The following is a 26,584-nucleotide window of genomic DNA, read 5'->3' as shown; positions in this document are numbered from 1 at the left end:
GTAAAAAGCAAATTGATTTAAGAATATTGATTGAAACTTGGAGTACTTTAAAGAGTCAAAACTAGTCTGGGAATTGGGGTGGATTAAAGATAAACAAAAAAAATTAAAATATTGAGAAAAAAATGTATACTCGATTTAAACCGACTTTGTCAGAATTTTAGACCAATTATCAATTCAAGTTACTAATCCAGACGAATCCGACTTTTAATTCGTATTGATCCGTTTTTAAACAGGTGACGACCCATAGGACTGATTGATACTCACTCTTCACAAAACTTTACCACGAAGTACGAAAGCCTCACGAGTTTGCAAAACCTGGGTCCTGAACGAGATTAAAAACCGTTAAACCATGAACCCATTAAAATTTAAAATCCATTTGCATTTAGCCTCTTTTGGCGCTTAAAACCTCAGTTTCTAGGGTTTGGTTTCAGTGTCAAATAATCGAAAAATTCAATAATCCACCACTCTATTTGGGGGTTTTCCGATCATGGACGTTGATATGGACACTTCTCCGAGCTACTTTGATCCTCATGACACCTCAGCATCAGAGAGCAATTTCGTCGTTATGGGTATTCTTTTTCTCAATTCATTTTTGTATTTCTACTTTTTTTTTCCCGAGTTGAAATTGCTTCACATTGTCGAATTTCATCTCAATTTTGAGCATTTTTTGCTTTGCATTTAGTAATTGATATTCTAATGATTGATTTAGTAATTATTGAACGATGAAGTTTGCCTTTTTAATGCTTCAAGCAAGTTATAGCGCCATTTTTCGGGGTTTTCGATTTTCCGTATAGTATATACTAGCAGTCTAGCTATAGTTACTAGTGAGGTTATGTTGGATTAGGTTGGAATGATCCTATTTGGGATATTTTAGCTACTTTCATTGATGTAAGGAATTTTGTTAAACCTGAATTGATGAATTGGGGATTTTTTAGGTTTGGCGAGAGAAGAAGCAGTGAATTAAGCAGTGAATTAAGCAGTGTAGGTATTTTAGCAGTCCAGTGAAGCAAAGTGAGAGAGGGGAAATTGAGAAAAGGGTAAAGTTACGCAATAAAGAAAGGTGGCACTATTGCTGATATAGACCTCTTTCGGAGCTTTATGCTGGTAGATTGTAGCTTCAGAAAACTAATTGAAGTCCAGTGTTTGCACCCTATCCCAGACATGGTCCTCTCAAGAGAAAAAATGGGTGACAGAGTTGGTGGGGGGGGGGGGGGGGGAGAGGGAAGAGGAAAGATTGGAAGTGTAAGAGGGACAATCCTATGGCTATAGGGATTTAGAGATGGTCAATTTTAGCCAAGCCAAACTGCAAAATACAAATCTCAATAACAGCGACACCAATGTCAAAAGACTTTCTCTCAAAGCCTTAATCTATAGTATCAGAAAACTATGTATTTTTGTGGGGTGAGTACTCATGAGTGGCAAAGTGAGGGGGTTTTCTCTATACATAACACATGTCTAAAAAAGCCTTCTTAACATGGTATTATCATATGTGGGTTTAGCTCCGAAGTTAACAATACCTACGTGTTTCCAGATGCTCCGTCTTAGATATCCTCCCTCTACCCCCTTATCTCTCTGAGGATGTGTTTTGCTCAAGTCCTTGAAATATGTCTTCAGTTGGAAGGTGATAAATTGAAAAGCAGGAGATTTTTTCATCTGTTATGGGCAATTGATTATATTGATTGCAATTAGTTGGGTTTAAGTGCAGGAAGAGGCCAAGCACTTCTCCACTGCAAGATAGTCCAACCTCCAACTATGGTGAAGGCAGAATGTCTAATACTGCATTGTTCCTTGAAAACAGCAATTAAGAGGTTGAGAGTTTGGATTATCGAGAAGGAACGCCTTCCAGGACACATTCTGCTTACAAAAGAAGATTCCCTGATAGTCAGATAATACCAGAATTTCGCAGTGCTGTTGATTCATCTCACCGGGTAGGAAGCCATTCGTTAAAAGCATGCAAGATCGAGGAGAATGTGCTGGATTCTGGCGAAACAACATTTTCTTTATTCGCTTCTCTTTTAGATTCTTCCAGCCGAGGTGCTTAAATTGACCCTATTATTGAGCTATATCTGTACTTCAGTTCTATCCGCATTGGTTATGTAGCTTATGAGTTGTTGTTTGTGTCAGGGCTTATATCAATTCCTGACCTAATTCTTCAGTTTGAAAAATCATGCCGTGATGTTTCTGAAACTATAAGGTACTTATTTTATTTTTATTTTTATGGTTATCCTATACTCCGTGTATCATATACAAGCTATTGTATAAAGTTTAATTATACTGACCATTTGTACTGTGTTTATTTGATATGACAATTTGTTTGTATAAAACTTATTCTAACACCAGTCTTATTAGTTGTTAGTGTTACTATAAGATATCTTATCGGTGACATTTATGTACATAAAAGATTCTTGTTATCAAATCACCATCGTGAAGTTGTGGATTCTTGATTTGTTGTGTCACTTGTGTGTCTTGTGGGTGATACTACTCCTTTTGTGCTCAGAGTGACTGTCCTGTTTTCTATTTTTAGATGTTTTGAATGGACTGTAATATACGTTCACTGTATATTTGTTCCATTGAAATCTTGTACAGTTAAGATATTTGAATAATTATTTTCCTCGATGATGGTATTGACTCTACTGAGGAGGAATTGAGGAGGATGCCATCAACCTTCTAATAATTGTTGAGTCATTAATGTTACTTACATATATATTTTACTAGTCAATTTAATATTGTTACATTTATCTGTGCTCAATAATCTGAATAAGAAATTTCCAGGAAAATAAGGATGACTATTGTGTTGGAAATAAATCGTAGTTATTGCGAAAGTGACAATCTTGATGTTGAGATCCTTGAGGCTATATTGTCAACCTAGATCTCTTTGGAGGAAGTCTTTATGGTGCCATGGTTTCAGAAAATATGCCAATAGATGAAGCATGCTGATAACTATTTTTTATAAAGTCTTACTGAACCATTGGTTTCTTAATTCCTAGTTATGAGGGATTATCACTCATTAGCCATGCAATTCATATAGAACTATTAAATGCTTATACAGGTTGATATGACCAACGTTATAATTATGTTGTGTCAAATGTTATATTGTTATGTGATACCACGAAAATGTACACATCTGTGATGCGACCACTACTAGGATTGCAACCGCTACCACGATTTGAAACCAAGTTGGGAGGTTAACATGCTTGGCTGCTATTTGAGTTTTGTGGTTGGAGAGGAAACCAGAGGCTTTATGGGATACATTAGTTTTTCTCTCGATGATGTAAACATGATCTGCATGTTCTTGTTTCCATCTGTTTGTTAGAACTCTTTGTCTTCTAATGATGTTCTCTCTCAATGTTCTTAACAATTTTTTATGTGTGTTAGACTTCTGTAATGTAGGTATTATTCATATGCTAGAATCCTCCTGTAAAAAATTCCTTGTGCTATTTGGAAAGTATGCCATTGAGCTGTGTCTTGTCATTCTATTAAATGCTGTTTAGTTTAATGCTGGTTCTACCTCTTTTCCTATTTCCGGGTAGGAAAGGTTTCTTACTGGTTCTCTGATGATATATTTTCATGCCTCTTTTTTAAAAATTATATATGGTCTTCCTCACAATTTTGCCACAGGTATGGCTCTACTGAGAGGCATCGGATTGTAGAAGACAGATTAATGCGACAAAAAGCTCAGCTCTTGCTTGATGAAGCTGCTTCCTGGTCACTTCTTTGATATCTCTATGGAAAAGGTAATTAACTTTCTACTCTTCAAAGGTTGGTGTGCCAAAGGTTCAAAACTTAAGAAGGATGCTTTTGCAAGAGCAACGTTTAAGTGGATAAAAAAGAAATCTGGTATAATTTTTGTAGGCTGTGGTTCCTTTGGACTGAGTGCTTATTTTAGTAAATGCACATTCTATTCACTGGGACTGATGTATAGAATATTTGGCTAGTTTAAGGAGCATTGGAGCTCCAAGAAATGATTATTTCCTTTTCAAATTTCCGTGTTGAATCAGGTCACTTATGTAGAAGTTTCCTACTCCAAAATATTTATAATATCTCCTATTTCCACAGGAAGCGAAGAAATTCCTGAAGATCTTGTTCTGGTAACCTTTTTTCCTATTTTAATCTTAAAGCTTGGTATGCTTATTGATTTGTTTACTGAAAGATTTGGGTGAGATGTAAATACACTGATGTGCATTCCATTTTGTAGTATCCAACAACTTCACATCTGGAAGCTTGCCAATTTGTTGTGTCAGATCTCACTGCACAATTGTGCCTTCGAGTTGTTCAGTGGCTGGAGGACCAAGCATCCAAAGCCCTTGAATTGGAAAGCAAGGTGATTTAAATAGTAAAAGTATTATTTTTCCTAATATCTACAGTCTACATCGAACTTGTCAATCTATAGTCTGACGCTGTGGATAGTTTCAAATTCTAAGAGCATCAATTGTAAGGGTAGCTCTTATTTTCCCCCTCTTAGTCTCTCTCCTCATCCACCTCAACATCAATCTTAATAAGAGTTAGCTACCAAATAATACAAGAAATATACCAACTCTTATATACTATCTCTTATATAGCTTTTTTATATTTTATATTTTATTTTTAGTACAAAAATATCAAACAGCAAGCATAAAAGCCCCACAACATTCCACCTCACCCCCTCTTATTTTCTAAGAGCTACCTCTTATTTAGAGGATGTCATAATCAACCTCTAAATAAGAGGGGGCTAAGAGTTACCACATTTTGACTAAGAGCTAACTCTTAAGGAGAGATAAAATTAAGAGTGGGCTAAGAGATAGCTAGTATTGATGCTCTAAGGGATTGTTCCACTTATTCTCTGTAAACTAGTGTGTTTTATTTGTAATTTATTTGAATGAAAGAAACTTGGCTTTTATTTAAAACATGTTGAGTTGGTGACAACTTGAAAACAGTATATCGTCTATATGTTATATTGATTTTTTCTCCTAAGCCCGATGTAGGAGTTGTAGCGCCAGCTGAGAAAGGTGTATAATTGATTTCCTTCATCTTCATCAGCTGTGTTACCTTGACTCTTTCGTTTATCTTAATCACTCGTGTTTGGCAGTCGACAAGGATATGGATTCCTTATCCGACACTTTGATATCCACCCTGACACCTCAATTATCTTGATTCACATCTTTGTAGAGCAGTTCATATGATATGTGCTTGAAAATGGGTTTGAGATAAGAGTTTCAACTAGAATCAGTGAACTAGTAAATCTTAAATGTCTGCATGTGTACTTGTTGTTAGAATCAGGAATATGATTCATGAATGCCATGTCCATGCATCTTTGGCCAAGCGTAGGATTAGCCGATTAGGTTCCCATGTCCATAATTTCGAATCTTAGCATGTTTGATGCTCACCTGTATCCATCGCTCATACCCATGTATGAGTAATATAGATCATCACCTAAGTGGTGGTTGGAATTCAGTCAAAGCTTACTTCTTTGATGGCTATTGTAGCTGACTTTGACATTTCTGCTAAGGTATAATCATGCCAGGACAAAATGATGCTGGTAAAGACATGATGTTTCTTCACTTCTTGTATCACCCTAGCTGTTGGATGTGGCCGTCGTTGTACCATTGGCGATCTGTTACTTTTAAGTTTAAACCTACCTATGATAGTTGGAAGTTTTTGGATATTTCTGTGCATTCAAAGTTTTGTTTTGAGTTTCTTCCTTTTTGTCGAGGCAGTGCAACTATTAGACTGCGTACGTAGCTTTTTTCTGGTGGATACTTTTTGTATTATTTATTTTCTCTGTGATAGTCAAGATGACGGGAAGGAGACTTTTGATGGTCTGATATGGGCGCATGTTTGTTAATGAAGGATAGGTGTGTGCTGTACGTTTAATGAGTTACTTGGGTTAATGTTCAGAATTCAAAGAGCCTTGTTATTGTCGAAGACAATTATTTTACCATAATTTCATTTTCTTGGACATATGGCTGTTCGATATCTGAAACAAGAAGTTTCTAGTAAATGTTGGTTAAATCATTAATCCCATAAAGAGCCTTTTTTGTTTTATTTATTATGTTTATCCATTGTGCATTGGCTTGTCCATTTCTGATGGAGCCAAAGATTCATTTGTTATTTTAGCTGGGATGTAATGGACTAAATCAAAATGGCTCTTAAAACCTCTTCGCTTCATTTCCATGAAGTAGAAGATGGTTGTTCGGTTGTCGTCCCGTTATCGCTTTTGGGTCAATTGGAAACAACCTCTCTACAATTGCAGGGGTAAGGTTGCGTACGTCCGACCCCCCCTTACCCCGCTTCTTGCGGGAGCCTCTTTGAGGCAACGGGGTAATGATAATGATGAATGATCCATTGTGCACTGGCCTTTTGCTTTCTGACGTATGGCTTTTGAGTGTCTATTTGAGGGGGTGTCTTGCTTGGCATGGTTTAGTTTTGAGTGTCACTTCTTTATCTTCTTAGGTATAAGATCACACCTTTTGCTTATAATTGGGGATCTGACTTCTTGGGCTATGGATGCTCGCATAGATAGAAAGATTAACTAATGAGTCCAGACAGCATTAATTGGTCATCATATTATTAAAGTTGCAAACGTTGCATTCCCTACCTAAATAAGTGCTTCTATTTATTGAAATAAACTGTTTATTTTTGCAGGTTCGTGGATCACATGTTGGTACGTATCTTCCTAGCTCAGGCATTTGGCATAATACTCAACGACATCTTAAAAAGAATGAAAAAAGTCCGAAGACTGTAAAGCACTTGGATTTTGATGCTCCAACGCGAGAAAATGCACTGCCATTGCCTGATGACAGAGTATGTTTCTGAAACCTTTAATCTTGTATTTCTAAAGCCTTGTGTGCACCTGTCCAATGTTACTCTCTTTTCACGACTTCTGCGAATTAAGTAGAACTGTAATAGGATCCTTGTTTTAAAATTTAAACAACTATGAAAAAATGTGCGTCTTGTACGTTGTACCACATGGTGTCCCTCGACTAGTTTTAGTCTTAGTTCCTTTCTACGTTATTGTAGAAAGTCATAGTTGCATGTTCATTGCTGCACTGTTTTCTTTCGACCCAGTTATTTTTGTTCTGCCCACACCCACTTTCCGCTTTGAGGTACTTTTTTTTTGGTTTACCCATTCTGTTTCATTCTATTTTTGGCTAACCACTTTTACCATCCTACCCTCTTATCCCACAATATTTACACCATTCCACTTACTCTCTCTTACTTTATCAATCCTTTTCTTACATACATGATACACCCACCTTCTTACTCCATCTCTCTTACTTTATCCATCTTTTCTTACACGCACTCACCTTTTCCAAAGTTACCTAGAATCAAGAGTCTACAGTAAGAGGGGAAAAAAAACCCTGGTGGGAGTATGTTATTTTCAAGCTTGTGCCCTGAGTGCAACATTGAAGTTGAAGGTAAATCAGTGGTGGTTCTTCTTTTAACTTGCTTCTGGAGTATAGCAATAAGTTAAATTTTCTCTAACTAAAGAGCTGCTCTGTTTCTGTGGGATAGTCCTCCTTTTGAATTGTAGGCTCATTGTTGCCTTTGCATCTACGTGCGTGAGGGATAAGGAGAGGAGACTGCTTTGGCTATCATGCGAGTCTTGTGGTTAAAAAAGAAAGATGAGTTTTATTGGAAAATAAATATTTTATGTCAGGGGTTGTCTATCAGACTACCAATGATAGTAAGCGTGACACAGATGCTGATTTTTTTTCCAGTAGTTGGTTCATAACACTCATGATCTTTTGTCAATTTATTAATTTGTATGAATATTTCTTTGGATTATTTACATTTAATAATCCAACCTTCGAGCGATTTTCCAATATTAATCTAACCTTTTGATTATTATCTATTAATCTAACCTTTGTACCCCTTTAACTTATATTGCACCCTACTTGTTACGAAGCAGGTAAAAGTAAAACCGGTCATATTGAAGACGTGGCTTATGGCCTTTATAAAATGTAACGTGTGGGCCATTTAAAACCCTACTTCCTCCTTATTTCCTTCTTATTCTTCCCCTTCCATTTATCCTTCCTCTTCTTCTTCCCTAAATCATCAGAAATCGCCATTGAAGGCTAAGCTTCATTTTTTTTAATTCAAGGTTAATGGCATCTCGCAAGGGGCAAAGCTCTGCTGGGTCTGGAGCTTCTCAAAATTCACGGAGTACACTTAAATTAATGAGGATGTTGATGTAATGGCGTGGAGACTGGAGAGAGTATAATCCAAAAAACAACAAAAAAAAAAAAACAAATTTAAAATAAAAACTGAAAAATAAATTGTTTAACTGTAGGTTAGAATATCATCCATATTCAAATTATAACATTTGAAAACCCAAAACACCCAAAAAACCCATAAGAATCAGAATCACAAAATGAACAACAATTAAACACCAACAACGAAAACGTTGAAGAGTATTAAAAGGGTGATTTGAGACTAACCAATCGGGAATTTTGAGCGTGAAATTGCGAGAGGGAGAAAGTTGTTTACATGCTGCTGCTACTACTCGTTGCGCCTAATAATAATAAGAAGAATAAAACTAGGAGAGATAAATTCACGCGTCACTTTGCTAGTACAGATTTAGGTTGGGGATGTTGAATGCGGTAATGGCTTGGAGAGATAATGAGAGTGAATGAAGAGGCGTGCTGAATAAGGTTGATGAAGGTGGTGGGAAGAAATTAATGACTTTGATTTTTTTTTTTTGGTTTTGGAGGGAAATCAAAAAAATGCAAAGGTCAAAAGAAACCTCACGCTTTGGTTGACCTGTTCAGCCGGTTTCCAGTTTTTTGGAACAATATAAGTTAAACGGGTATAAAGTTTAGGTTAATAGATAATAATCAAAAGGTTGGATTAATGTTGGAAACTCGCTCAAAGGTTGGATTATTAAATGTAAATAATCCTATTCCTTACCTTCTTTACCTGGCTTCTATTATCTTACAAATTGTTATGAACTCCTTTAAATGTGCATAATTGTTTCAGATTCTTTTTTCAAAGTACTTGTCCGCATATCTGAAAACTGATGACTAGTTTACCATTAACAGAAACAAGATGAGTCTCTTCTAGAAGATGTTTGGATTCTTCTACGTGCCGGACGAGTAGAAGAAGCATGTGACCTCTGCAGGTCTGCTGGACAGGTATGTCTCTCCTTTCGAAGAAGAACCTGGACATTTTTATTGAACCATTTTCTGAAATTGAGTCCCTTGCACAGCCATGGAGGGCTGCAAGTTTATGTCCGTTTGGAGGGTCAGACTTAGCCCCATCCGTTGAAGCGCTATCAAAGAATGGTAAAAACAGAATCCTTCAAGCTATCGAACTGGAAAGTGGAATTGGTCGCCAATGGCGCCTTTTGAAGTGGGCATGTTACTCTGCCTCAGAGGTAAAGAGAAAAGTGAATCATCTGGTTTTTGTTTAATGTTGTTAGCTACTCTGTTATCTGTTACTATTTATTCCCTCAAAAAAAAATCTGTTAATATTTATCATTTATGTATAGAACTTCATTCTTCTCCATATCTGCTGTTGGTAGTGATCTATTTCTTTCTATATCTGGTTCAACTTCAAGAGGATTGCTGACCAGGGTGGTGGAAAATATGAAACAGCGGTGTATGCAGCTCAGTGTAGCAACTAAAAGCGAATGTTTCCAGTTTGCATGTATTGGGAGGTAAATATGTCTGTAGCTATTCCTTACCAATTCAGAAATTGTCTGCTTGTTCACCGCTTTCCTTACCCTTTTCCCAGAAACAGTACAATGTACAAGTCTATTCCAAATCAATTGCCTGGTTTAACTTCTTCTGGTAGCCGACTAGCCGCGTGTGTTGATTTTTTCAATCTCTGTCCAAATTTATTCAGCAGAAGTTTTTCGGGTTCAACAAATATATTAATGAGCAGGTCCAAAATGAAAAGTAAAACAATTGATATAATTATTAAGTTCATTAAAAAATATACAGTGACTCGAAGAAGTAAATTCAGTCTGTTTGGTAGCCGATAAAAAAGACGGTAATGGATATGAATGTAAGTGTAATTTGGCAATGAAAGTAACATCATAACGTCCATGGTAATGCAATCTCATCCCAAACTTGTGGTTTTCTTCATAGTTTTTCATTCCCACCTAATACCACCCACAAATGGTAATGGATGGTAATGACGATTTTTTGAAGAAAATGAGATGCTTGAGGTGAGTTGGCATTTCCATGAGTATTGCCATATGACTTCCCTCACATATTTACAGTACAAATTCATTCCTATTAACACCATTTTCCGCCAACCAAACGGGCTGTCAGTATTCTCAATAGGTACATTGTGGAAGTTGAGAGAGTGGGGTGGCGAGGGTGTGTGGCACGGCCTACCTGCCTTCGCGCCTCATGTGCTTCGTCCATGGGTTTCGCCATTGTTTGACAGGGTCCTGGCCTTTGTTTGCTACAAGTTTAACTCATGTCTGCTCCATCTTTTACGTTTTCCCTACTGAATGAAATGCAGTTATTCATGGCATCAAGTGAACCAATCAGAAAAATAACTCAGATCTGTTCCATCGTTTACATTTTTCCTACCTTCTTTGTGTTGCCTTCTTTTTTGTCCTGTCGGATGTTGGAATAGTGGATGTCAAAGGTCCAATTGAACTTCATAGTAGATATATATAAATTTCATTGTTTTTTTTTCAGTTAAGGTTTAAAACTGTTTTTCTATCCTGATGCTTGTTATTTTCTAGTCAGCATGTTGGGCAATGGCCAAGTCATGGCTCGATGTCCAGATGGACATGGAATTGCCCCGTTTGCAGCCTGGAAGAATGGAACTCTTGAAGAATTATGAAGAGGCTAATGGTACAAGTCCTAGTCAAAGAGTTAGCAGTTCTGGATCTTCAGGAAGGCTAGAAAATTGGCCTTTACAAGTGCTGAACCAGGAACCACGACACCTTTCTTCTCTTATTCAAAAGCTTCATTCCAGGTAGCACGCGAAACAACTACTATATTTCTCTTCTATTTTTCTGCTTCAGTAGTTAGATATATATCATCCTCTCTATCTGATGCAGTGACATGGTACATGAAGCTGTTACTCGTGGATGCAAGGAGCAGCACCGACAGATTGAGGCAAGCTTTTAATTTCACCAGAACTTTTGATGTCTTTTAGTTTGATAAAGCTAAACAATCGTAAACATTTCATAATGCCTTTTGTTTTGTATGACATGTCATAGGTAAGGTTCTGTAATGTGTATATCTGGACTCCTTAGACCAGTGGCCGAATAGGAAAATAAAACTTTAGTTCGTAAAATTCATTCCGGGTACAAGTAGTAAATTTTAGGATTTTTTGCCAAAAAGGACATTTTATAAACGTTTTTTTGCGAGAAAGGTCCTTTTATGACGAAATTGGTGAAATGGGACCTAAAACATAAATTTTTTTGTTGATTGGGACGTTTTACCGTTTTCTTGGAGTTGACCCAAGATTCCGGCAACGACTTTGACACGTGGCAACCGGAGAAGGCCACGTGTCCATTTAATGATATAAAAAAAAGGAAAAAAAAAATTGCCCCAAAAAAAAAAAAAATCAAATTTTTTTTTTGCCCCAAATCGATTTTTACTTTTTGCCAAAATCGATTTTTTTTTTTGCCCCAAATCGATTTTTTGATTTTTTTGCCCCAAATCGATATTTTTTTTTCCCCCAAATCGATTTTTTTTTTGCCCCAAATCGATTTTTTTTTTTTTGCCCCAAATCGATTTTTTTTTTTGCCCCAATTCTTCCCCCAAAATCCCAACTGCCTTAAAGTTTATCACTGAGATTGTGTGCCACGAATTGTTATTCATAGCCACACGAATCAGGTTTGCTATTTTCCCCCTCAAATTCCTCCTCAATTGTTCTAATTTTGCGTCGAAAAAATTAGGGCTCTTCGCAAAATTGGGGCAAAAAAAAAATCGATTTGGGGCAAAAAAAAACCGATAATTTGTATTTTTGGTTTTTGGGCAAATTTTTTTTTTTTTGGGCAATTTTTTTTTTAATCTTTAAATGGACACGTGGCCTTCTCCGGTTGCCACGTGTCAAAGTCGTTGTCGGAATCTTGGGTCAACTCCAAGAAACCGGGTAAAAGGTCCCAATCAACAAAAAAAATTATTGTTTTAGGTCCCATTTCACCAATTTCGTCATAAAAGGTCATTTCTCGCAAAAAAACGTTTATAAAAGGTCCTTTTTGGCAAAAAATCCTAAATTTTAACTCTATTATTAACTTACTTCGTATGACATGGTACTTTGTATTATTAATTTTAGTTTAAAATAATAACTTTATTAAGTGAAACACTATCACAATTGACATTTTTGTGAAATAAAAATATTCTGGTATTTTTCTTCCCACTCTATCTCTCTCTTCTTCTCCTTCTCCCTCTACGGTTCTCTTTTTCTCTCCTTTCTCCCTCTACTGCTCTTCTTTCTCTCTCTTCTTTCTTGACACCTTTCTGTCTAGGATCCCACCCAACTTTATGCTTTTCATTTAAAGGATTCGGATGTACTTCATATTGTATTTGTTTCCCGCGCTATGCTAAGGCTGGGGGCCAAATTTTCGGATGGCCCAATTACTATTTGCTGGACCAATTTTACTAATTTTGTTTGGGCCAAGATCCGGGGGGAGGGGGGACCCCTGCCGCCAGTGGTTGTGTTGCTGTCTCTGTGAAATGTCGCTTTCTACAGTTAAAAGTTAATAAAACATTGACTGCCACTGGGCCTCCACTGTACGTGTTCCTAGCTTAGAAGAAGAGTTGTCTACTAATCCTACTGAATGGAAGAGGAAACTGGTAGTCTGTGGTGTTTTGATGCTTAGCCCAAGACGTGAACTTCAATAGCCATGCTCCCTATCCCACAAAGCCAATAGAGAAAACAATTCCTTGCACCTGTCACTGATATTTATCCCCACTATGGTTAAGAAGGAAGAGCGCATTTGTATAATGTATAAAGTATAAACAAGTTACATAATACAATTCCAAAGTTGCTGCAGAGATGCTATGACTGACTGTCACCGTAGGAAATTGATTTTCCTTAGCCTTTTGCTGGTGCTTTTTCCGTGCCGTACTTTTTAATTTTATCTATTGCTTTAACTTTAATAAGCATTTGTTTCTGTAACACTTATGCTTGCCTTATATTTGAGGTTTTGTTTATTGACGATCAGATGAATCTTATGTCTGGAAATATACCATATCTATTGGACCTTGTATGGTCATGGATATCACCTTCAGATGATGATCATAATGCCTACGGGTAAAAGAAGTAATTTTTTATAGTTGTTTCTGGATTTTTGTACTCCGTATGATTTTTGACATAGTATTGGCACAAACAGTTTTATTTCATTCATTTTGAAACACAGGATTATGGACATTCTGTAGTTTATATAAATTATATTTGTGCATTGGCAAAAGTATCAAAGTTCTAAAGTGTAAAGTCTTCAATCAAGGTTTGCCTGTTTGTGTAGTTGCTGAAGTTGTGCTTTTATAAGAAGTACTTGATTGGTATAGTTCAATTTGTGTGCTTGGATTGCTTGTTATTGTTTCGGGTACAGCATTGAATTGGATTACTTGCTAATGTAGTGTACATGTTGCTTCTCAAATGCTAGATTATTTTTAACTAAATTGAGAACAAAGTCAACCAACATTTGTTTTGTTTGGTAATGATGTGGCTTGCATTATGGTTCAGGCCTCATGGAGATCCCCATATGATTCGTTTTGGAGATCATTTAGTATTGGTGCTTAGATTTTTGCTTGGAGATGAAGTGAAGGATGTTTTCAAGGAGAAAATAATGAATGTTGGTGATCTCATCCTCCATATGTAAGTGCAACTTTTTTGGTATTTCAATTTATTTGTCATTTTAAATTGACAATAAGAATCACAAAATTTATTTATACGACGTATTAATAACTGCAAGAAAATATTACATTGGTAGGAGACCTTTTATAAACACTTGTGAAAAACAGAAAAGCAGCATGCCAATTGTATTGTACGCCATTTATTTAAACTCAAAGCCCGTGGAGGTCAGAAAAGCACCAAACCAAAATGTGTATTCCAAAATATTTTTATTATCCTCTTCAACTGTGAAATCCATAAAATTGCCAACTTCGCACCAAAGAGGTTTGCTCTTCTTAAGCAAGACACAGTTTTTTCTTTGTAAAACAGTATCCTTAATTGCTTAAGTCATTTTAACTCCGCAGCTATGAAATGTACCTATTTTCGCAACAACATGAGGAGTTGGTTGGAATATATGCTTCCCACCTTGAATTGCGCGTCATCGTTGCATTGACCTCTTTGTGCACATGATGGAGCTACGATTGAATGCTAGGTAACATTCCAGTTCATCTTTTAGCATATTATCCCTTTTTGTTTGTCCATCATTTATATATTACTGTTTCTCTCTGATTGACCTCTAATAATAGTGTACACGTTAAGTACAAATTATTTGTATCTGCTATGGAGTATTTGCCGTTTTCTCCTCGAGATGAATCAAGAGGCAGCTTTGAAGAAATTATTGAGTATCTCGATCTTTGCATTATGCCGCTTGCGTCACTCCTCTCCATTGTAGAGCTGTTAAAACGGATACTCGAGTCGGGTTCGGGTCTGGTCATCTAGGGTCTCGGGTCATGATTAGGTCGGGTCGTGTCAGGTCATTTTATCACCGGGTGCAGGTGGGGTTCAAGCCGGGTTCGGTTAGGTTGAAAATTTGTCGGGTCGTGTTGGGTTATTTTTCCATTTCGGTATAGTTCGGGTTCGGGGTCGGGTCGGGTCTTTTTCTACTCGAGTACAATTACGGGTTCGGGTCCTAACGAGTCGTCGGGTCAAGTTTAGATCGGATAATTACCGAGTCGGTTAAAATTCGGGTCGGGTTCACTATCGGACACGGGTTAAGATCGGGTACAATAGCTATCAGGTCTAGTCAAGTTTTAACCTTATAAATTATCTTTTATAAATTTGGTTAAATTTGGTTTAACGCTTTCACAAATTCTTATTTACAAAGGGTGTACAATAAGTATGTACACCGGAGTAAAAGTTAACTCAAAATGTTTAAAAGTTAAGCTTATATATGTAAAAGTTATTTATTTTTTAGTGATAAATTTGTTCATTTTAGTAAAAGATATTTCTCCAAAACTACTAATAGTGTATAAAATTAATCATTTAACTATTTCTATCAACTATTTATTACTATTATAAAAGTTAATCAAAACTAGGTTAAAGTTACAAAAAAATTGGTAAAAGTTATCTTGGTGTACAATAAATTTATTGTACACCTTGTGCGCACAAGACCTCTTGTAACGCTTTTCACTTGTTTTAGATTAGGTAATTATAAAAAATGATATTAACTTGATTTAAGTTATTATTTAGTTAGGTCAATGACAAATCGGGTTGTCAACAGGTCGCGTAAATTCATGTAACGGGCCGAAATCGACTATAACCCGATGAAACCAGTTATTGACTTAATTTTTGACAGCTCTACTCCTTTGTTATTACTATTCATTTAGTAAGTCCCCGACCACTCCCGCTCCCTTTTTATAGTACGCATTCGGGTCGGCAGGTTGCTCTAATGGGCCGGATTTTTATAGTATGGTCCAGCCCGAACCCCGACCATCTCGCAATTTGAGCCGGTACAAATGTTTAAACCTGGACGATTCAAACCGAATCCAAGATTGACCCAAACCATAATTTCACGAATTGAAACCTATCCATATTACTCGAATTTAAGGTGACCAAAGTAGATATAAATTGACCCAGATAAAAAATGCTGACCCAACATTATCCGATTTAACGTGACTCGGCTCTTAAATAATTGATCCGAACCCATACAAGATACAACGATCTGATATCATGATTTATTGATATGTTCACCAAAGGTCTTCTTTGTTTTTGGAAACATCACTTTCAGCTTCTCCTTAATGGATTAATGGATTTGGAAACATCACTTATATTCATAAATGCGAATCCATCTCATTCAGGCCCAAGCGTGAAGCCCAGTTGCTGATCCTCCATCCAGAAACAAGTGCGACGCTGCGTTTTACTTACCGCTTTGGCGCTGTAGTTAATTAGTGATTGTCTGATTGATTACATTGTACATCCATTTCTTCGAGAAGTACAAAAATGGTGGGTGTGCGAATTGGAGCAGCAGCTATGCGTATGCTTCTGTCAAATCGCTTCAATTTCAAAATCGTGCCAACAGATTCCCTCAAAAGTGGTAACATCAAGGTTGAGGTAAATCCCGGGGATTTAATTGCAGCTCAGCAAATGTTCGACCAAGCATTTTTTGGCCAGTTACTGGAGAAATCAGGTGAAGCCGTCGTCGTCAATTCCACCTTTCTCACGGCATTTCAGGGAATAGCACTGGCGGGAAACGTCGCTGGCAGAGGACCGAAGGCGGCGGCACGTGAGTTGTGCCAACGTACCCTGCCGGAGACGCCGGATTTTTCGTTACGGTTGGCCAGGTCGGCGACCCGTAAAGCGTCCAAGACTCTGGTTCTGCTGAATTCGAGGTTGGCTGCGAAAACTAGCTATGCAGAAGGCGGCGATGACGTCGACGGCGGCGGCGATGACGTCGGCGGCGGTGATGAAGCTGACGGCGGCGATGAAGCTGACGGCGGCGATGAGTTCTTCGTTGACTTATTCGGCTAGCTGGTGAGTTGTTTATATTAAACTATTATTTAATTAGTACTTGTTTAGTAGAGCCATAGATTGGGTGGATTGGTGTCTGAAGTCATTATTCGTTAAGTGAGTGTGAGATGTCACTGTTGTTGCGGCAATACTCATAATAATTAGTACTTGTTTAGTAGAGCCATAGAGGTGGATTGGTGTCTGAAGTCATTATTCGTTAAGTGAGTGTGAGATGTCACTGTTGTTGCGGCAATACTCATAAAGTCATAATCAAGAAGAATTGCAGAACTAAACATACACACCAAAATAATCTAATGAACCAACAATCAGAAAATCCAAGCCATTTTTCAGAAACCAAACAAAAATTAAGGTAAGAATTAATATACCTGCAATACCACATCCGTTTTGCTTCGAAGGATTAAGAAAAGGTACAATAGCATTCCTATTCAAACATTCAGAATAACTTTTGGAGATATGAGCAGCAACCCTGCATTCATCTCACAGTTACCTCTAAAATGATAGAATAGTCAACTACCATATGAAAGGCGAAAACTTGTACTCAAGTACATTCTCCTAACTTGAAAGGAGTTCCGTTGTCAAAGGCTCGAAATCAAATTTTGTTCTATCTAACAATGTTCTTGGATATGCAATTTAATTATGAAAGTTAAATTGAAAAGGTTTTTAAGAGATTAAAACTGTCCTAGATATTAAGAGTTGGACAGCCTAGAAGGCTAGAATTAAACTCACATAACCCCCCTCTCAGTCTTTAATTTTAGATGACTAACTTTATCAGTACAACCCCACTACTCTGTACATTCTTTGTTGGTGCTATATGTGGGCCAATTTGGCACATGACATCCAATCCATCGTACCTAATGTAGTGGTAAATACACTAAAGAGTAAGGTTGGTTAACATAAATTTTGGGTGAACACCCTTAAAATCTGCTAGTTTTAAAACCATAAGATGATGTTTCCTTTTCTCCCCTTAACGCAAGGCAAGGGTTAGAACAAACACCTTCTAATAAATAGCAATATCAAGTTGATTTGGAGGGCAAATTCAAATTATCCAGCTGCAACCAAGAAAATACACTGGCTACTGTATCAGATATGTGCAATCTAGGTGAGAGTGTGAGACCAGCAGCCTGGTTAGAGCATTAGCTTTTAGCAAAAGAGTTGAAGGGGTGTGCTAATCCTCTAAACTGCAATCCTGGAGTAATTAAACGATTTGTTGTCTTCCAGTAGCAACTAATCACATTCAAAACTTAGGAGAACCACGTCAATATTCAGACTTCTGCAATGAAAAACCAGAACCCCCACCAAATCACAACAATCAGCTAGCAAAAAGACACCAACACTTGAATTGAAGATGAGAAGCGCACAAGCCATTTTCTTTTTCGCTCATGATAAGCCAATAAATTCCTTAACCAACTCAGATCACCAGTGTGACAGTTGAAATCATGATCTATAAACATTTTGCTTGATTGCTCATAGCAGTTGTAAGTTCCTGGATCTTCAATTCATTATCCAAATGTATACACTATACAAATAGAAATGACTAACAAGGTTATGTTTTTGAAAATGTGTTGGAAGTTGATTACTTACCCGGATAACATTGCTTCCCAAATTATGAGACATAAGTACATTGTTAGGAGAGCTATGCCCACCTCTTTCAAGAAAGGCTCTTACATGTGGAAAGGGTTGGGTAACATTTGGGATTGGTTTAAGACAACTTCAAAGTGGATCCCGGGGAATGGGTCCTCTATCTCCTTTTGGGATGACATTTGGGTAGGGGATAAACCCTTGAGACATTGTGTTTACGGCCCTTTACCCTACCAGGAAGACTCCCTCACAGTGAAGGATTGCATCTTAGATTTTAAGTGGGAGGTCCCCCCCCTCTCCATTGATCTCCCATCCACGATCAAAAGACAGATTATGACAACCCCCATCCCAAACTTACACCAGCAGGATGTTGTAGTCTCGACCCTTGCCAAAAACAATAGGTTTCAATTCAAGCTAGCCTATCTTGCTCTAGGCCATCCTAACCTTGTGGATCAACCAGAGATTGGGGCTGTGTGGGGTGCCTCCACTCTTCCAAAAATCAGGTTCTTTCTTTGGCTTTGTTGGCATGATCGCCTCCCCTCAAATCAGACCCTTGCAAATAGGCTCATCATCAATTCTAACTCGTGTCCATTCTGTCCACAGTTTCCTGAAAATGCTTACCACATCCTTTTCTCTTGTGTTAGAGCCCGAGAGGTGTGGAATAAGCTTCTCCAAGCCCCTGCAAACCCGAACCAAAATATCAAAGATTGTCTAACCTTGAACCTTGGCCATACTACTGAGACAAACTCTATGCCATGGAGTGTTTTATTCCCCTTTACCGTGTGGCAGTTGTGGAAGAGGAGAAACGCGTGGATCTTCAATCGTGATAATATAACGGTGGTGGCTTGTTTAAAGTCCAGTACCTTTGCCGCGTGGGAGTGGTTATCTAACCAACCCACACCCTGTACCCACATAAATCAAACTCAGTTGTTAACTACTATACATGTGTGGCTCCCCCCAACCCCTGGTTTCATAAAAATCAATGTGGATGCTTCGTGGGATACACTTTCTTGGATAACAGGAATTGCAATGGTAGCGCGGGATCATACAGGACAATGGGTCATGGGAGCACAGATGAAAGTCTTATCCCCCTCTGCTCTAGTTGCTGAAATTCTGGCAATTCGACTTGCTCTAACAGTAGCTAAGAGAGAGGATTGGGAGAGGATCCACATTTCTTCGGATTGTACAACGGGTGTGGACATGATAAACAGCAACAACATTATTACTGATGAACTTGTTAACATTGTCATGGATTGTAGGGAACTGAAGACTCACTTTTTCGGGATGCGGCTAGTGTTCGAGGGTAGGCAAATGAACAAACTGGCGGACTGCCTGGCAAAGGATGCAAGAAGGGAAAATCTGGAGCACAATGTAATTCAAAACTGGCAGAACCCCCCCCTTTGCGTTAGGACTTTGTACTACAAGGAGTTTCATAGCTGTTCTTTTAATGTTGGTTCTGTAACGTAATGCTAACTAACAAACGCCCCCTAATGCTGGGAACTCTTGTTATTTTTGCTGCTTTTATATAATTTGCCCTACTTTTACCAAAAAAAAAAACCTTCTGTTTAATTTCTTAACTGCTCTCGATCCAGAATTCTCTATCCGAATATATACAAATGGTTGCCGACATCCATGCTTGCTGCTTCTTATTCTCAAATCTCAAGCAATTACCTAATGCTCCACTTTCAGTTGTCATTCTCCAACTATCTCCTATTTCCATTAGATATCAACCATCCTTTTCATCTGTCCACATTTCCCGCCTTCCCCTCCAACTTTTATGCATCTTTCTCTCTCAACTGAATCTAGATGAAACGATAGTTACTTTTTTTTAAGGGAAAGAACCATAGTTACTTAAATACATAGTAATAAGCAAAGATAACAAAATATTTAAGATAAAAAATGCATCAGAAATAATGAAAAATAAATTATACTCCATCTGTTCATCAAGAATGTTTTAGCACTTGCAAAAGTATACTTATGATTCATTATTTTGCATTCCCAAATGGTAGAGGAAATAAAATATTCCTATCAAACCATTATAGAATTAAAGCATCAACTTTCAACAATATCATTACTCGTGAGGCCATGATGAACCTGCAGATCTAACACAATACCTTCATCAATTCTTAAATAAATTGACAACGGATCTAAATTATCAGGTATTACTTCATATAGGATCTAGATTACTTGGGATGTAAAAACATATTTCTAATTAAGGATCTCAAGAACAACAAAATAACCATTTACAACCTAGGAATGCAGTTAAAATCAATCATCCAAACCATATGAATTTGGGTAATATTGTACAATAGTTGAATCATATAAAGAACACAAACAATAATACTTTAACCCATATTGCTGACCACAAATTTATCACAAATTGAATCAAATTATTGGAGCAATTAGTGTCCTTCAGCCATAATTATACATTTCTATACATATAAAAAAAAACCAAAAGTTGTAAATCAGCCCAAAATAATAAGAAAATCTAACCATTAAAGAGGAAATAGATAACTCAGTAAATTATACCTACCCCCATCCCCCACAATCCCACATGCATCTAAGCGTTTTAGCAAGACAATTTTCAAATTTTGGAATGGTTATCCAAATAAACAACTCAATATTGATTCGAAATAAACTGAGTAAAATCCTTACCTAAATAGAATTAGAAACTGTTTGAATTGTACTTTGATCCGTTCAACAACAATTAATATCATGTAAAGAAAAAAATGGCAATTATGTTAGATTTGAAAAGTACTTTACGGGAAAGTAAACTGAATTTACTTAATTTGACGACTTAAAATAGTCCTTCAAAGTCTTTTGTCTTTTGTTAGAACTAACATCTGAAATTGAAATTTACAAAATAGGATGGAAAGTATGGGAAGTGAAATTAATTTACTTTATTCTGAATTGAACTCGAATAATTAAGTAACTTCTTCTAAGTCACATACGGAGTAAGAATAATTGTTAGTGCATGTATCCTTTTATAGGCAAATTTTTAAAATGTTTATTTAGCAGTTATTCTTTACAGTTATTTAAACCGACGCTTAATTCAATATGATACGACACTTAATAAACATATTTTTTATCAATTATTGTTTATCCAAATAAAAGCAGAATTTTTAGAACGAAAGAAGAGAGAAAGTGACATACTGTGAGGAGAGAGTTGAAGGTTGGAGACTTGGAGGAGAGAGTCAGAGAGTAGAACTTACGAAGTATAATTTTGGCGCTTATTTTTTTCTGTAAACTTTTCCTATTTTAAAAATATATGCCTTATAGCTTGAGCACAAGTATCTGGTTCCTTTCTGTTCATCACGTTTCCAATGAATACTGAAAATGGTACTTCAGATTCCGACTTGACAAAACAAGCCTTTTTAACAGGAACTCGAACATAGTCTTTAAACTTATCTGGCATCTTAGACAATCTGCTAGATGGTCTAACTGGAGGTGCAGGGGGGATTTCTGGAATTTTAGACAATCTGCTAGATTTTCTAACTGGAGGTGCAGGGGTATTTCTGGAATTCTAGTTAGAAGAATAAAGGTTATTGTCAACATTGTGATCAGTAACACCAACTGTGACATTTTGTGGGATGTTCTTTGTTGAATTTTGTTCTGTAGTTTGCACCACAGGAACGTTCTGCGTTGTAGGAATATTCATTGGAGGTCGATTCTAGAATAAGATTATCAATAATATGCATCACAGTCGGTTCTAAGTTGAAAGATGATTTTTCATAATTTTGAGAAGCGAAGGTAATTTCATGAAAAATAACATGTCTAGTTACATACTTCATAGTAAGTTGCTATAAATCCACCTAACCGCCCTATTTTACAGACATACAGAAGAAAGAGGAAAAAGACAGCCAGGAAGCAGAAACAGCAGAGGACACAACAGTGTAGTGGAGAGGAACCACTTAGTGGATGCAGCTCTTGGAATCTATTGTTCTATGAGATATTGAGATTCAAGGTCATAGACTTTGTAAACAACACATTTACACCCTCATGTCATCATAGGTAGGTATTTTTCCCAAAAGAATCTTAGAATGCAGATACTTGAATCTTGAAGGATACCAATAGATGGTTTATTACTCAAGATACCTTGATTATCAACCAAACTAATCCGTACAGGTCCCAAAGTACCTTGGACTATATCATATTTAACCATGAAATTGTTTGTTTACTACTGGTTTGCCTATTACTACCCAGATTATGTAGTCATTGATAGAGGGAACGAACCCGAACCACGAAACGTCGTTGATTTCGACGAAACCGACTGTTATAGGAAACGGGACTGAGATTTTCTTGGTTTCTTTGGTGAGAGGGTTACTGATGAAGATACAATGTTTGCGTTGCGAATATTTGCATATAAGACCATCACATGATCCAATAACGTTACAAATATTTTCTTTTAGGAAAGAAAGGTTTAATTTTGACACCATAGGGTTGTTTTGGTTGCAGTTTTTACCAAGGGATACAGAATTATGTACTCGCATGATATAAGGTGAATATTCATATAGTAAGGTTGTAGGGTTGTTTGAATTTTGTGTATAGGATTTTATGAAATTAGGGTTTGAGATTAGAGAATTCCATGTTTTACTTACTAATTTGAATTTCAACAATGATTCTGCCGGTAGTCGAAGCAAGATATCAATTGTTAGGTCCTTGGGTAAGCATCCACCATCAATATCATCATAATTTGCTGCAAAATTCCGTCTTCCACCTTTGATGATCTTCGCCTCCACGACCATGTTTATGTGTGTATGTAAATATTAGGGCATTGGTTTGAGATTATTATTAATCATACCAAATTATTTATATATACCGTAAGTCAATGCGATTAGAATACACTTACCTATTTCCTAAACTAATACAACTTCCTAAAAGATGGGTAATATTGACATATTGCTTGTGCCTCCAGTTTGTTAACCTTTTCAAACATCAAACTTCTTGTCTTTTTTAATTTACTTCTTGAAATTTGGAATTAATTGGAGTCTGATGACATAATCGACGCGTTTATGTGATATTATCTATAATGTTGAAATTATGTGATACTAGATTTTAGTCCATGTGATGCACGGATTCTATTAAATTGTTACGTTTACATAAAATGCTATGTATATACCACTTTTATATATTAGATTATACTCCCTCCGTCTCTTTTTGTTTTTTACGTATTCCATTTTGGGTGTTTCATTTTGTTCTTTAAATTTTCTTTTATATTATCACATGATGTATTAATATTCTACCAAAATTTGTGCCCAAATATTATTTTAACCAATTAAATTCATTGGCCATTAAATATTTCTCATTTTCCCAATGTCAGATTTTTGATAAAAGTGAAAACATTGTAAATAAACGTAATTTTTCTTGTTTAAATAAAAAAAAGTAGGGGAATCTCAATGCACATTAAATAGTCGTTAAATCGTTTGAAAAACATCAAACGTAAAAAACAAAAAGAGAGAGAGGGAGTATTAGTTTTTTATTTTGCATTGAATTTCATTTTAGATTATTTAAAAAAAATTATGAGAGTGTTTTTTTGGATGAAATTGTATATGCGTAATATTAATAATTAATTTAATAAAAATATATACGTAGCACTCAATTATTTATCTAATTAAGTTTAAAATCTTATTTTTCATTGGCCGAAACCATTAGATTTCCCACGTGGCGCTCTAATATTTGATTAATGTTTGATTTTAAAATGAATTTTATTTATTTTATTTTTAGATTAGTACTAGTACTGAAACCCGTGCAGTTTGTCAGTCTTTTAAAACATCAAAATTCATGTCTTTTATTGTAAAAAAAAAAAAACTTCGAGTATGATGACATAATCGTTTGTGTGATATTCTCTATAATGTTGAAATTTTATTTCCTATGACATCCCAAAATCTATTTTGTTGGATTTACGGATTACTATTTCCCATAAAAATATCCAATCACCTAACATGCCTGTGTGATTTTTAAAAATTCTTAAAATGAAAATTTCTCTGTATTAAAAAAAATCTTTTAGTATTAAAAAAATAGGTTACCTTTTGCTTGTTTAATGTTGAAAAAGAGTTAAAAGATCTAAGACCCGATAGATAATTTGGTTGGCCAAACGATTTGTCGATGACAAAGTTGTAGTTCTACACGGAGCCTAAGGCCTTATTGGCCCACTAAGGGCACTAACCATGTACTGGCCCAAATCCATTCTACGTATTACTCCAATATTTTTTTTTTTAATAGGTAAGAAGAAGGGACCCTAACTGAACCAACACCTAGCACAGATTAACCAGCCCAGCTCCGCAGGTCATCGCTTGAGCCACTCCCAAGCATTTCGCAGTTGATGGGGCTCGAACTTGTGACCTCCAAGTCACAAGATGAATTCCCCACCAACTCCACCAACTTATGTTGGTTGTATTACTCCAATATGTACACGGTACACCAGAAGGAGATTGGGAAGTTATGGAGTACTGTACTAGTCTGCAACTCGTATATTGCTGGATTTTCTTCAATGCTAACTAGACCTGGTTATCGGGCGGGGCGGGTCAGGGTCGGTGCGGGTTAAAAGAGGGTCGGGTATTGAAAGGATCATTTTTAGCGGGTCGATAATGGGCGGGTCAAAAGCGGGCCGCGGGTCATTAGCGGGTCATTAGTGGGCGGGTCAATAAACGAGCAATGAAAAATGAAAAACAAAAGAGCCATGTGCAAGTACAAGTAAATACGAAGCTATACACGTAATTTTTTGTATCATTACTATTTTAATTTTCAAAATAATTGTAGTATAAGTTTGACCCTATAATGACCCTATCCAATAAAGGCCCTGTCCAATAAGAGCCCTGTCCAATAAAAGCCCTATTAACTTGACCCTAACCCTATATCCATTGGACTACCCTGTCCAATAACCAGGTCTAATGCTAACAAAATCCATGAAATGATCTCATATCCTCCCTTAGTGGAAATTAGCAAAGTCTTATTATGAAAAAAATGATAAATCAATAAATATTATCAAGTATCAATATGTTCCTTAGTCGGTTTATTTTAAACTTGTGTTTAGCTCGGGCGGCATCCATGTCACTATTTTAAATATCATATAATACCATGTATACATTTAGATGTTCCAAGGATTCATATCCAGTAAAGAACATAACTTAATGGTGGTCTATCCGATACAGAGTAGTAAACCGTCAACTTTACATGTTGGTCTCATGTTTGAATCCTGATATAAGAACTTTTTGTTATAATCTGTGCATCATACTCCCTATGTTCTGTAATGATGTTTCCATTTAAAATTTGACTTTATTCACAATAAAAAGAATATTTTAAAGTTCTTTCTAACAAATAAAAAAAAACATATTAATGCCGGGTCTTGTTTGATTTATATCAATTAGTACCGTAACAATTTAATATCAATTTTTAAAAATTTTACGAATGTATAATTAGAAGAAGAAAAAAATTGATAGTGTAAACTATAAAATGTGCATTAATAAATGTAAAAAGTAAAACTGAAATATCAATATAGAACGAAGGAAGTACGTTTTTAGAAACCATTTTTAATAATACTGCGGATTAGTATAGATGGTGGATTTAATTTGGTATTATTGGACTCGTGGTTAATTAATTAATTGAATCTCATTTTGGTTTTACGACTTCTTATCAAAGTATTCTTCATAGTTGCTGGAGTCAAAAGATGTATGGGCATGTGCCATCGTCATTTAATAATACAAGCCACAATAGTTTAACCACAAATATTAACTAATTAAATCCATATTCAATCGGATTAATAGCCATATCATATTCATGTGATTTCCTTTTTATATATTTCAAAATAGTACGGATAAATAGATAATTAACGGAGTAATTATTTTAGCAAGTCTGATGATGCTCAAATTAGAAGAAAAAAAAGGTGAATCATGCTACTACTCATTTATGGGAAAAGTCTCCTCTACACAATGATGATAACGATGATTATTTCTATACTAGTATATACGAAGTATCAACTAAGCTTAGTTGATAAAGTATTGAAGGGATAAATGGATAATATTTAAAACCTGAGATTGAATCACGTCTACACTAATTATCACCCTTACACCTTTGGCCCTTCTCACCAAAAAAAAAAAAAAAAAAATGTATCAATATATATATGCTCCTTAAATAGGATTAGAACTTTCAAGGAAATTAAACTCTTTTTGGTTAATTTTGTCTAATTTACTTACTTCGAAATTCAACGACTTTGCCCTTGTTTAGTAAATTTTTTAATGCAAACTCAGCCCTTATAGTTTTTGGTGTATAACAATATAAGAGCTACTAAACCTCAATGCATGTACTCTAGTCTCTCCATAGAATGTTAATACATTTTGGAATCTAAGACAAATCATTATAATAAGTAGATTTGTTACATATGTAGGGCGGACCCAGAAATTTATAAATGGCACTA

At 36.2% G+C, this 26,584-nt stretch overlaps 1 pseudogene; it reads left to right on the top strand.

Moving 5' to 3' along the window:
* Positions 1 to 238: 238 nt before the first annotated feature.
* LOC110803051 (nuclear pore complex protein NUP107-like) lies at positions 239 to 22,349 on the top strand (annotated as a pseudogene).
* The last annotated feature ends 4,235 nt before the right edge of the window (positions 22,350 to 26,584 follow it).

The sequence above is a fragment of the Spinacia oleracea genome, chromosome 1 (genome assembly GCF_020520425.1).
Source record: "Spinacia oleracea cultivar Varoflay chromosome 1, BTI_SOV_V1, whole genome shotgun sequence".
NCBI lineage: Eukaryota > Viridiplantae > Streptophyta > Magnoliopsida > Caryophyllales > Amaranthaceae > Spinacia > Spinacia oleracea.
The sequence above is the reverse complement of the archived record's forward strand: the minus strand, read 5'-3'. Positions and strand labels throughout refer to the sequence as shown.